General features: G+C 45.2%; 1 protein-coding gene and 1 non-coding gene across 2 annotated transcripts in view; both read left to right on the top strand.

Annotated features, from left to right (window-relative positions):
* The window catches only part of ARHGEF9 (Cdc42 guanine nucleotide exchange factor 9), a 215,348-nt gene that overhangs the window by 65,035 nt on the left and 137,083 nt on the right, over positions 1-13,230 (top strand). The window lies entirely within an intron of this gene.
* LOC149990430 (small nucleolar RNA SNORA28) lies at positions 11,320-11,445 on the top strand. Its single transcript, XR_016508804.1, has one exon. It is a non-coding gene; the product is annotated as a small nucleolar RNA SNORA28 (small nucleolar RNA).

The following is a 13,230-nucleotide window of genomic DNA, read 5'->3' as shown; positions in this document are numbered from 1 at the left end:
ATAGTGAAAGCCAACACTAATTGTAGTGTTATTCCATGCCAGATGCTAGTCTACAAACTTGACAGGAATTGATTCTGACGACACACTTAAGGGATAAGCACTAGTACCATCCTCATCCCTGTGAAGCAGAGATGACGCTGATGTACAAAAGAGGGGGAATCACTCGCTCTAGGCCATTCAGCTGGCAAGTGGCAAATCTGGGATTTGAACTCAGGTATTTTGATTATAGAATGCATGTTTGTAACCACTGTATTGTCAGGGCAGCCTTGCTCTGAGAAATCACCGGGAGACCACTGTGGGACCAGGCAGTGGGCTTATTGAGGGAAAAAGGGGTGGGGGAAGGGAGAGACAGTTCCTGGACCAACTCAAGGGTCCGTAGGAGCAAGGGGAGCAAGGGGAGCAAGGGGTATGGGGAACGGGGAACGGGGACACCCAGTCCTCCTCGTGGGCCCGTAGGAGTCCCCCCTGTACTTCCGCAGGCACCTTTTTTATACTTGTCAACCACACATTTTGGTGAGTGTGAGTTTGCTTATCAACATATTCAGTAGGTCATTTACATCTGATCACTCCTCCCACACACACACATTAGGTTAGTTAACATATCAGGCTAGGTCCATTACCATTAACCCTGGGAATGGTTTCAGTCCATCAACATATCCTTTGGGAATTGCTAAATCCATCAGCATATCTTTGGGAATGGCTAAACCCAAGGCCAGGTTGATTGGCATATACCAAAAGTCCAGGTGTGCATTCTAGCTGCCTCCATGTTCTGACATATACTACATGCTTTCAGAGTCTTTTTGGGTTTGTGTGGGGTAATATTGTTGTTCAATGACAGTTAATCCAGCCTGAAAAGTATTCTCACTGGCCAAGTAGTGAGAAGTAAAAACCTAAACCAAAACATACACAAAAACAAAAGAATGACAGATAACTAAAAATGAATGGGGTCCGTAAGAATCTGGAATCTATGAGCATACTAAACAGGGCAAATAAAATCGCCGACTCAGTAGAATTGGGCAGATATTTGCCTTGGCCAGCAACCATAGGGACAAGAGCAAACCTGTATTGTATTCAATGCTTATCGAGTTTATTAGCCCACTCACTATGGGTCAAGCGCTGTTCTAAGTAATTTATGCATATTGGCTCATTTAATCCTCACAGCTGTCCTGTGAGGTAGATATAATTATTACCATCCCCATTTTCCATGCAAGATATATGAGGCATAAGGACGTTCCATGTTACATTCAAGGTCTGCAGGCTAGTAAATGGTAGGGTGGAAATTTACAACCCCGGTACTCTGGCTCTAGAGTCCATTGTGCTCAGCCCCTCATTCAATACTGCCTAAATTCATGCACTTACATTCTTTTCTGAGGCTAAAGCCTGGGTTGATAGATATAATAAGGAACGTTGATTGAGTGCTGACTTTGTGTCAAGCACTGTGACAGGACCCATTACAAATAAATAATGTATTTAATCTACAGGATTATTGAATTCTTCGAATCAGGACTATTTTTTTTTAAATCCCCATTTGACAAGCGAAAACAGAATTAGAAAGGATTATATGAGTTACTACTTCAAACCAAACACCGAGAACTGTGCGTGGTGCATAACAAGTATCAAGAGTGGGGATCCAAGGTCATAAAACTAATAGATTTCCCAAACTTTTTTATTTCCCCCATTCGAGCCTATGGCAACAGTACCTTCTCATTGTGTTTAGCACTATAGGGCCTCTAGGTTGGCTCTCTGAAGTTCAGCCGAAGTGATCTTTGTGAAGTGTAAATCTAATCAAATGCCTTTAATGGCTTCCGTTTGGTTTTTGAATAAAGCTCAAGGAGGCCCAATGGTTATAGCTGGTGGGGAGGAAGGAGTGGTAGGAAAAAAGACTTCCGAGAGGTAGGCAGGTTGCAGATCTTGTAGGGCCTAGGAGGCCATGGTTGGGAGTTTGGATTCTGTTCTGTGGTGAGAAACCACTGCAGGGGGTCACGCTGGGCAGTGACATAGTTTACATGACTCTCTGGTTTCTGGGAGGGCAATGGTCTGCAGGGCCTGTTAGGTCTGTGTCCAGAAGAAGGGAGGAGTCGGGTGGAGCAGTTCAAAGCCTTTACTGAGGGAGGTTCAAGCAGGCTGCTGAGTCCGGAACAGATCGCAGCATCAAGGGAACAAGGGACAGAGGGGTTTTTAAGGGTGTGGAGCAGACCCTCAGGGAGGATGGGTCACCCTGCTGGTCGGCTCCAGAGTCCAGGGTTTAACTGTTTGCGAAAGAGCAGTGCCCCCTGATTAGGGATGGCTGTCAATCAGGAGACTTATGGTAAATGACTAAGGGAGAGGGGAAGGGGCAATCAGGGTGTAATTAGCTCTCAGCAGGATACCAGCTATGCCTTAGTCGTCTCTGTTACTGGGGAACCTTGTGATCGGGTGCAGAGCTGGTATCGCAGACCCCCTTTGTTTCAGCACAGATGGTGGCTCAGGTCCTCCAAGTCCCAGTCCCTTCTAACAGGGCCCAAGGGAGCTGGAAGCCCAGCGAGGGAGCTGCTGCAGGATCCAGGTGGGAAAGGGTGTTGGCTTGGACCGAGTGGTCAGAGTCTGGATATATATAGAAGGTAAAACTAACCTGCGGTTGAAGGACTGGATAGGGGTGAGAAGGAAAATGAGAAATCAAGGATTACTGCTAGGTGTTTGGGCTTATCACAGTGAATGGGGGTGCTGCTGGTTGAAGGAATGGGAACTGTGGTACAGAGGAGGGGAAACCAGTGAAAACTGAGTTCTCCTCTGGCCATGATTGAGGGGCCTGTAAGGCAAAGAAGCTGTGGGAATTCAGAGTAGGAGGAAAACATTTGCAGACAAGAGCAGGAGAGACTTTAGGAACGTGCTGTTTATGCTCTGCTGGGTTTGAAAGAACAGGCAGGACTGGGAATGTGGATTTAGTGGCGGGAGGGGGCATGGGCAGTGCTTCTCAAATGTCCCGGTTTTTGCCTTTCACGGGCACCATTTTGCTCTTTTCCTTTAAATTGAATCGCTTTTGAAAAATTTGATAACTGAACAAACAGCTTTATACTGGTATTGTACATTGTTTTTCGTTTTCGGTTTCTAAAGGCACATTTAAAATAAGCATCTATTAAAGATTTTGTTGCTTTAATAATAGTGAGTATGTGCTAGGAGCAATTCTAAGTGCTGCAAATCAATAATTCCATTTTGCTTTGGCATCAGTTGCTTATAAATCCCGTTCTAAGTGCTTTACATGTACTAACTCATTTAATCCTCATGACAAAATTATTCTGTAGGGGTATTGTATTGTCTTTTCTGTTTTACAGATGGGGAGGCCACAGCCAAGAGGGCTTAGGCGACTTGCCCAGCTTTACAGAAATAGTGAATAGCAGACCTGGACTTTGAGCTCCGGATCCATATTCTGCACCACTTAGACATAGGTGATCACCCTTAGTTGCATATGAGGATCACCTGGGAAGTTCTGTTTATTGTATACTCATGTCTAGGCCTCAGCCAGAGGGATTAAATAAGAATTTCTGGGGTGGGGCTTCAGCATCGGTGTCTTTGCAAAGCTTCTGGACAATTCTCATATACTCTCCCAGTGCCAGGGGTGAGAACATCTGACCTCTGCAATAAGGCCTCCACTGCCTATAATCACCCCTTTACTAGATACTCAGGGTAACATGAGCTTAGGCCATTTGAGGCAGGGAGAAGTGCTCTGGGAGAGACATGAAGATGTTCATTAGCGGCTCAGAGAAGGTCTGTGGCCCCCTTTAAATGCACAGAGGTGCATGAGTTCATGCGTGGGGTGGAGAGCAGGCAGTCACTCTGGGGGTGTACCGGGTAGAAGGTCAGGGAGACCGCCGAGATGAAGTTGGATCATCTGGTTCCCCATTAACATGCCATCTGATTTTTTTTCCTCCAAATTTAATTTGCTGGGAGATTATTAACTTCCAGTTGCTGAAGTGTGTTGGGGCCTGAAAGGGGGGAAGGAAGCCTAGCAACCAATCGCATGGCTTGGCAACCAATTTCCACACTTAGCTACAGCAGATGTGGGAGTCTTGTCTGCAAAATTGCCACTGCTGGAGCTGGGAAGGCAAGTCACAAACTCGCCACATGGCTAGTTGCAGGTACAAAGTAAGGGGAAACCACCCTGCCATTCGGTTGCTCGTCATTTACTTGTTTCTAGACCTCAGCTTCTCCACCTGTAAAATAGGGATATTTTGAATGGATCAAATGAAAAATCCCTTGACTTTTTTCAGCAAATACAACCTTGGATTAAGAGGGTTGGTTGGTTTATTTATTTGTTTGTTTGTTTGTTTATCTATTTATTTATACTAGAGCACTTACTATGTGCATTTGTTTCCTGTTGCTGCTGAACCAATTGCTGCGAACTCGAAATGGGTCTCACTAGCTAAAAATGAAAGTCTCAGCCACAGTGCATTCCTTTATGGAGGCTTTTGTGGAGAATTTGTTTCCTGCTTTTTTCAGCTTCCAGAGGCTGCCAGAATTTTTCAACTCATGGCTATCTTGTATCTTCAAAACTAGAGATGGCTGGTCAAGTCTTTGTTACATCACTTCACTCTGAAACGAAAACTTCTGCCTTCCTCATCACATTTAAGCACCTTTCCGATGACACTGAATCCAATGGGTACTCCAGAATAATCTCCCTATTTTTAACTACATTTTAAAAGATTTTATCTGTTTATTTTTAGAGAGAGGGGAAGGGAGGGAGAAAGAGAGGGAGAGAAACATCGCTGTGTGGTTGCCTCTCACGCGCCCCCAACTAGGGACCTGGCCCGCAACCCAGGCATGTGCCCTGACTGGGAATCGAACTGGTGACCCTTAGGTTTGCAGGTTAGTGCTCAATCCATGGAGCCACACCAGCCAGAGCTAATTTCCTTTTTTTTTTTTTTTTTTTTTTTTTTTTTCTTTATCTGGAACCATACACAGTTATTACAATATTATTGACTGTATTCCCTAGGCTGTACTTTACTTCCCATGACTATTCTGTAACAATAAATTTGTACTTTTTTTAACCTCACCTGAGGACATTTTTCTTTATTGCTTTTAGTGAGAGAGTAAGGAGTGGGGTGGAGAGAGAGAGAGAGAGAGAGAGACACACACACACACACACACAGAGAGAGAGAGAGAGAGAGAGAGAGAGAGAGAGAGAGAGAGATCTAGAAACATCTGTTGTTTCCCTCTGGTATACAACATGACCAGGGATTGAACCTGCAACCTAGCTATGTGTCTTGACTGAGAATCAAACCCACAGCCTTTCAGTGTATGGGACAACACTCCAACCAACTGAGCTACACTGGCCAGGGCCAATTTGTACTTCTTAATTTCTACACCTTTTTCACCCTGTTCCCCCTACCCCATACCCCCTGCCAAACCCCTCACATCTGGCAATTGTCAAATATTCTCTGTATCTATGAATCTGTTCTGTTAATTCATTCATTATGCTAATTTCCTTTTTTTAAAGTCATCGATTACCAACCCTAATTCTATCTACTGCCTTTAAATTCTACTTACCACATTACGTGGCAGGCAGAGTTTTAAGTGTTTTACATGTATTGACCTCATAATCCTCACAATCACCCTTCTGAAGTAGTGAGTATTACCATTTCCATTTTCCAGACAAGGAGACTGAAGTATGCAGAGGTTAAGTAGGTTGTCCAAGTTCCCACAGCTAAGAAGTGGTGGAGTTGGAATTTGAGCCCAAGCAATCAAACTCCAGAGTTCATATTCTTACCCACCCAACTGTGCTGCAGATGTCTCAACCAGATTAGGATGGAGTCTCATTTAACCATACATATGGAGTGCCTAGCACAGTGCCAGGCTCACATGTCTATCACAGTGAATCCAATAAGTAGACGTTTATTTAAAGAACAGGTATGGCCCTGGCTGGTGTGGTTGAGTGGATTGAGCACTGGCCTGCGAACCAAAGGGTCTCTGACTCGATTCCCAGTCAGGGCACATGCCTGGGTCCCCAGCTGGGGGTGCACAAGAGGCAGCTACACATTGATGTTTCTCTCCTTTTCTTTCTCCCTCATTTCCCCTCTCTCTAAAAATAAATAAATAAAATCTTTTAAAAAAAAGAACAGGTATGTACACTTCATTAGAGGCACAACAGTAAAAAGAATCATTTATGAATTAGAAATAAAATTCCTAAGGCAGGGAGAGGGACCAAGAGAAAGACTTTTTTAGTTGTTTTACAAATACAAGGTAATTATTAGGGTTATACGTAATTATATGGGTCCCCTACCATTTATCTTTAGCACTCCAAGGCCCAAAACCCTTATTATTTTATCTATTAGGTATTACATTTGGTTACTAGTAACAAAATTAAGATGCAACAGTGCCTCAAATAACACAGACATTTACTTTTTTAAAAATCCTCTGCAAAAGATCTGGAAGTAGACTTCTTAAGGCTGTATGGTAACTGCCTCATCCTTAGCATGGGGTCTTCATCCTCAAGGTCACAAAATGGCTGCTGGTACTCCGGCCATCACATCCATATTATAAACTGTGGGAAGGGCAAATGTCACCTGCTATCATTTTAGGAGCTTTCCTAGAAGATCCACCGAAGAGCGTCCAAGAACTTCTTATTTGGCATTTAGCAAAGGCTAAATGGGTAAATGGGTTGTTGGTGGGTAACTAGTAGTCTCTCTCTACCATAGCTGTTAAGACTGAGAAACAAGCCTTTTACCATAATCCATGGCTCTGCCTCCTTAGCCTATGTTCCTCCAGGGAACCCTGAGAAGGGAGTTTCTATCCCTTTTTTTGGAGAACGTAGCAGAGTTTAAGGTGGGGAGTGTCAACCACTAATGCTTATAGGGATTTGGTTGGTAAGTTCCGTGAGATTCTGCAGATTGAATGCATTTGGAAGTAGCGGAGACCGTAGCCAGCTGAAGGGCACATGCTCTCACAAGGAGGCAGCCAGAGCTCAGCTCCGTGGATTTTGGAAGAGTGGACCTATTTTGCCAGAGCTGATTTTATTCAATGGAATTTGGAAATCCAGGTTTTCCTGTGCAATATTCTGCTTTTTAAATGCTGGATCAACTTTTAAAAAAAGATCTTGTGGTGCAACCTAAATATAGAATCCAGCTCCAGCACACTAGTTCAACCTCTGGTGTAATGGGAAGAGCACTGAACTTGGACAACAGGGTTCTTGGCCCACATGTGTTGTATGACCATGTGTGAGTATCTTCCTCTCTCTGCGATATATCAGTGGCGGTAGGAAAGGAATTTCCTGAGACATGCATAGGAGGATGTAGCTGTGTGGTATAGTCTACTTCTGATTTACAATTAAGGGGGTTCCCCTCCTTACTTCCCAGTGTCCCACCTCTGTCTGTCTGACCATGGAAGAAGTCTAATCTTGCCTTCAGTAGGGCCAGGACGAAGGCCCCTGCCCAGAGTTTATGCTCCATATTAAAGTACAGTACAGTCTAGCATCCAGCTAGCGTAGCGTGTGCTTCCAGCTGTAGGCCATTGCTGTGCTTTCGTATTCAGGCTCTGTCCCAGAGACCATGGACCATGTGGCTGCTAAGGCCACGTGGCCATGGAGGGAACAGGTGCATGAACTGTGCAAGTGTGTGTTACAAGCAAGAGAGAGCTTCTTTGTTCCCCTGGGGTTCTAACTGGGAGCTTGGGTTTGGGATAGACGAGGTGCTTTCTCGAAATGACCAATCAACTTCCCAGGCTTTCCTGGGCTTCGGATGGATCCATCCTCCAGTTCGACTGACAGACCTCTGTGGTCCAGAACTTCCCCGTGCCCCGCAACAATCTGTTACTGGAAGGGGAAAGGGGGGAGTGTTAATCCCCTCCTTGGAGAAATGCTATGATCCCCTGGGGTGTGAAGCTGTAGCTTCCTGGCTAAGCAAGCAGGCTCATTTTACTATGCTCAGTGTCTTGTTCCCTTTGCTCCCCTTTTGTAACTAAAAATCCACGGTAACATCTGGACTTCAAATTCCCAATCTTTAATCTGAAGGTGTTTGACTAGAAAGTTTCTATGGAGTCTTTGATCTCTGATGCTCTCTCTATTTTTTTTCTTATATGTAATAGCCAAATGAAAGATTACTTTCTTTAAAACTGTTTAGATATTTATTTTAAATTTTACTTTTTTAAGAAACATAACCTATCATAGATTGATTTGTTATCTCTGGAATTGTCATCTGGGAAAAATATCTAGTCTCTTGTTTACCATTTGTCATCAAGACTTCCTTGCATAGAACCTACTTGCTTCATCCAATTCACTTAGAATTTTGAAGGCCACTGCAAGTCCTATAGAACTTATAGTTTTTAAATGTGTGACACCCACTAAAATGATTGGTATTGTTGTCCAGCTTGATTATTTTTGATAACTTTTCAGCAAAGGTTGAAGGAGGATGGCGGGCGGGAGTTGAAATGAGTCAAATCTAAGAGGATCCCCTCTGGGGATAGCGCAGGAGGCAAAGAGCTGATGGCAGAAGAAACAGAAAATTAATCATAAAAGAACTGCTAGTTTTTGAGCAACTATGGGTGCTTTATAGAAATCATATAATTTGATCTACCTACAAACCAATTAGAGGTATTAAATTTACCTTTTTAAAGTGTGGAGTGAGGGCTGGTCAACTTTTTCGATAAAGAACCAGATAATAATTTAGACTGTGGGACACATTAGGTCCCTGTTGCATGTTTTTCTTTTCTTTTTTGCACACCCCTTTAGAAATGTACAAAATGTACAAAAGCTGGTGGTGGGCAGGATTTGGCCCACACCTGCTAGTGCCTGGTGTAAAAGGTGAAGGGCATTTACCCTGGATTCAGCGGGGTGGAAGTCCTGGCTGCATCTGTCACTGTGTGCAACTGAACAAGTCACTTAGGCTCTTCCTACCTCAGTTTCTTCATCTGTAAAAATGGGATGATTATAGAACTTACCTCCCAGGGTTGCTGTAAGGACTCACTGAGTTATTATTTATAAAGGCTTAGACCAGTGCCTCACACATAGTGTTTGCTGAATAAATAAGAAAGCCTATAGTCTGACTTAGGAATGGGAGAGGCATGTTTGGAGAGCAAGGCATCTCGAGTGTGCTTCTGATTATACCTGAAGTGTAGATACATACTCCTTCTGTTACAGAGAGAAAGGGGGTTCTTTGACATGGTGCCTTGGTGTAAAACCCAACAACTAGTGTTGAGGAAAACAGGCCTTTATTTACAGTATTCCAACCTGGGGAGGACAGTGAGCACTTCAGCTCAGAGCCCTGTGCTCCCATGGGACCCAGCACTTCCCTTGCTCCCCAGAAGGCTAGAAGCCAAAAACATGCCCAGAAGTTCCCCATCCTTTATCTGTCAGCTGTCTCCTTCAGGATCTGGGGTACGATGTCATCAGCCTCCGTGTAACAGTCCAGGAAAACATGTGCCATGTTGCACTGGATCACACATGGTTCTCTCTCTGCCCTTTCAAAGCTGCATGGTATTCTCCCTTTCAAAGTAGCATGGAGTTCTCTTTTGCCTTCCTTACACACCACCTGGATCTCCTCTCTTCTCCCCAAATGGTTGCCGCCTATTTTTAAATCCCCAACTGCATCCTGCGACGCAGTGGGCATGGTAACCAGTTCTGACCACTCACAGAACCTCACGCAGGCCCTGTGTGCTCGTTCTGCACCACTCCATGGTCAAAACCCCTCCCATCTCCTTGGGGCCTTGGAAGAACCAAAGCCATTTGCACAACTAAGACACTAGCTACTAGCCATAGTCATGCAAAGGCATCTTAAAAGCTGTTCCCTTTCCCCATCCCCCAACCGGCAGGCTCTGGGGATTTTTGGAGACCCCCACTCTGTAACACTTCCACGTCTGTGTCTGGTGGGCCAGCTTCTCCAGGAGCTCTGCTCCCTGCCTCCGATGACACACCGAGCACACAGCGTTGTTGACCAATCCAGCCCAGGCCGAGCTGCATTGAACTAGAAACGTGATGCCGCTCGGCCTCTCTAGAGGCTGCTCAGGGAGCTATTAGGGAGCAAACCTTCCCGCTTCCTAAGAACGTGTACCACCATTGCAGCAGCTTGCCATCGGGCTAGCACCCTTCTCAACCCCTGAAAGAACCACTCTCAGCATTACCTGGCAAAGTTGACCGCTCCCTTGTTGTATTGTTAAAATGCCTGAGGCCAAATTTGTTTATTTACTTACTTATTTATTTTTCTGTTATAACCTTTCTTTATTTTATTTTTTACTCTCCCTTGGTTTCCAGGACACCACACCCTCTTGGTGTTAGTCCTACCTCACGGGACTGCTCCTTCTCAGACTCCTTTGCGATTTTATCTTCACTTCCTCAGCCTTTAAATGTTGAAAGGCTCCAGGGCTCAGTCCTTGGACTTCCTCTCCTCGATTTGTGCTCCCTTCTTCAGTGACTTGTCTAGCCTCCTGACTTTAAGTAACGTTTACACATTAATGACTCCCTCAGCACGTATGTCTAGCTGCCTACTTAACTTAACGCGTCCACTTGGGTATCTAATAGGCATTTCAAACGTAATGTCTCAAACTCGTGATATAAAACCGCACATCTGCTTCTTCCGCACTCTTCCGTGCGTCAGTTAATAGTAACTTTCACATGCTTCCTTCTAGCGGCTCAGTCCAAAACACTTAATGACTCATTTTCCCTCTCATCCCTCATCCAATTCCTTAGGAAATCCTGTTGCTTCTACCTTCCAAATTTATGTAGAATCAAGTCTCACTATTTCCCCTGCTCCCTGTCAGAGCAGCCCTGCTCTGAGAAATCTCCCAGAGCCTGCTGTGGGAACAGATAACTGGTTTATTGAGGGAACAAAGGAAGAGGGAAGGAGGTTAAGGGGAAAGGCAATTCCCTGGACTGACTCAATGGCCCGTAGGACCAAGGGAAAGGGCGGCGGAGAGGTGGGTAGCTCCCATAGGAGCAAGGGAAACCGCAGCAGAGGGGGTGGGGATAGCTCCCGGTCCTCCTGTGGGCCCGTAGTAGCAAGGGAATAGGGGAGGGTGATTCCCGGTCCTCCTCGTGGGCCTGTAGGAATCACCCCTGGCACTTCTGCAGGCACCTTTTTATACACCTTTCGGTGAGGGGGAGTTTGCTTATTGACATATTCAGTAGGTCATTTACATCCATTGCTTTCCCCCTCCCACATCAGCTTAGTTAATATATGGGGCTAAGTCCATTAGCATTTCCTCTGGGAAAGTTTCAGTCCATCAACATATCTTTTGGGAAATGCTAAGTCCAGGGCCAGGTTGATTACCAAAGTCCAAAGTCCAGGTGTCCATGATCTGACACTTCCATCCTACTCTGAACCACCATCATCTCTTATTAGAAGTGCTCTTCTCTGCAAGCAACACTCTGTGGCAGGTGATCGAATCTGCCTGCCACAATTTGCGCTTGCTACAGCAACCGAGTCTAACCTATTCCGGTGCTCTCTGCTCTGTGAGACTGGCCGTTATATGGACTTAGCGTAAAAAAAAAAAAAAAGAACTGCTCTTCTTACTGCCCTCGGTTTCCTCCCTGAACCCCCTGTGGTTCAATTCCCTACAGAGCAGCCAAAGTGAGCTTGTACAAACTGGATTCGGATCACATCACACATTATGTACTCCTCTGCTCAGAAGCCTTCGGTTACCTCCCATTTCACTAACCCTCATGATAATCCCTGGGGCCCTACATGATCAGCCTGCCCATGGCCTCCGTGACCCCGCCTGCCACCATGCTCCTGAGTGCTCACTTCACTTCTGTCAAGCTTCCCTCCTCTCCCTCCCAGCCACCAGGCGCACCCCAGCAGTAAGGCCTTGCTTGATATCCCCTTCACCCGGAATGCTTGGGCCCCACGAAGGTCTCGTTCACGTTACCGTTTTCTCAGTCAAACTGTCCCTGACCATCCTTTTAAAAATTGCACACTTGCTACCCCATCTTCCTCTTTGCTATCCCCTCCCCAGCAATGGGAGTTATAACTATAACAGTCTGACATACCATACATTTTCTTTATTTCTTTCTTTGGCATGGGTCTCTTCCTGCTAGAATATAAGCTCCATGAAAGCAAGGATTTTGACTGTTTTTATTCACCAAAATACCCCCGATTTTAGGAACAAGAAGTCCCTAGCACATAGAGGCTGGCCAATAAATATTGTTTGAATAAGTGAAAGGTCCTCCTCTCTCCCATTGCTTCCTTATATTGCCTTCCCTCTCTCCAAGAATATAAAGTAGGCCTAACCGTCCTGAGAGGACCCAGAGGCATGTTCGCAGAGGGATCACAGCCCCAAAGGAGAGAAAGAGTGGTGGGAAATAAGCAAGCGGGCCTTCGCTGGCCTGAATCTCATTGGTCTGGCTCACAGTGTTTCTTCGGGCTCTTTCAGTCTGGACTCTGGGCTTTGGGGACTGGGATCTGTTCAATGCTCTTAACACAATTGGCCCCCAAGCCGAGGCCCTCTTCTCTTCCTGGCCATTTTGTGTATTAGACCCCAAACACCTTGCTCCGTGACATGCTCAGATTCCGCACAGGAGTGAAGTGGTGGGCAGCCTGGCTGCCGGGAGAGCCTAAAGGCTATGTGGGGCCACTAGTTGCATGCGCACGCGTGCACGAATGTGTGTGTGTATGTGACTGTATAGTCTGTATCGTATGTGTACCTATTGTGTGTGGGTGTCTGCATGGTGTGCAGGGCCCTTCACCATCCTTGGAGGTCCTTATTGCAGTCCCTTCAACCTTCCCCAACCTCAACTGTGGTTAATCACCATTGTCAGAGCTAATATATGCCAGGCACTCTGCTAAATACTTGATGCGTATTTACTTGCTTAGTGTACACGGCAACGTTTTGATATACGTACTATGATCATTCCTGTTTTCCATATGAGGAAACTGAGGTCCAGAGAGATAAATTAATTAGCTCAAGTATCTCTCTGGCTTTCAGCCAATGTTGGTTTAGGCTCACATAGTCCACTCTTCTGACTGGAACCCACATTAAAAATATATCTATTCTACATCACAACTAACAGACACAATTGAAACAAACTTTCCGTGGAGTAATATTCTTACTATTTGCTTTGTAGTCAGATATTTTTGCTTCAGTTAAAAAAAAAAAGGCTGGTCATGGCACACCTAATTGATTTTACCACCCAAATGGGCCCACTTCCTCATCCGTTAAAGGCTTGCAAAGCACCTTTTGAAAATCACTGCTTTAAGGTGAGTGCCCATTTTCATGGCCATTTGCGTTTCTCAAAGACCTCTAAAATGTCTTCAGCCCCAAAGGCGGTCA

This window comes from Furipterus horrens, unplaced genomic scaffold (genome assembly GCF_987537825.1).
Source record: "Furipterus horrens unplaced genomic scaffold, mFurHor1.1.pri manual_scaffold_17, whole genome shotgun sequence".
Lineage (NCBI taxonomy): Eukaryota > Metazoa > Chordata > Mammalia > Chiroptera > Furipteridae > Furipterus > Furipterus horrens.
This window is presented reverse-complemented; position numbering and strand designations above follow the sequence as displayed.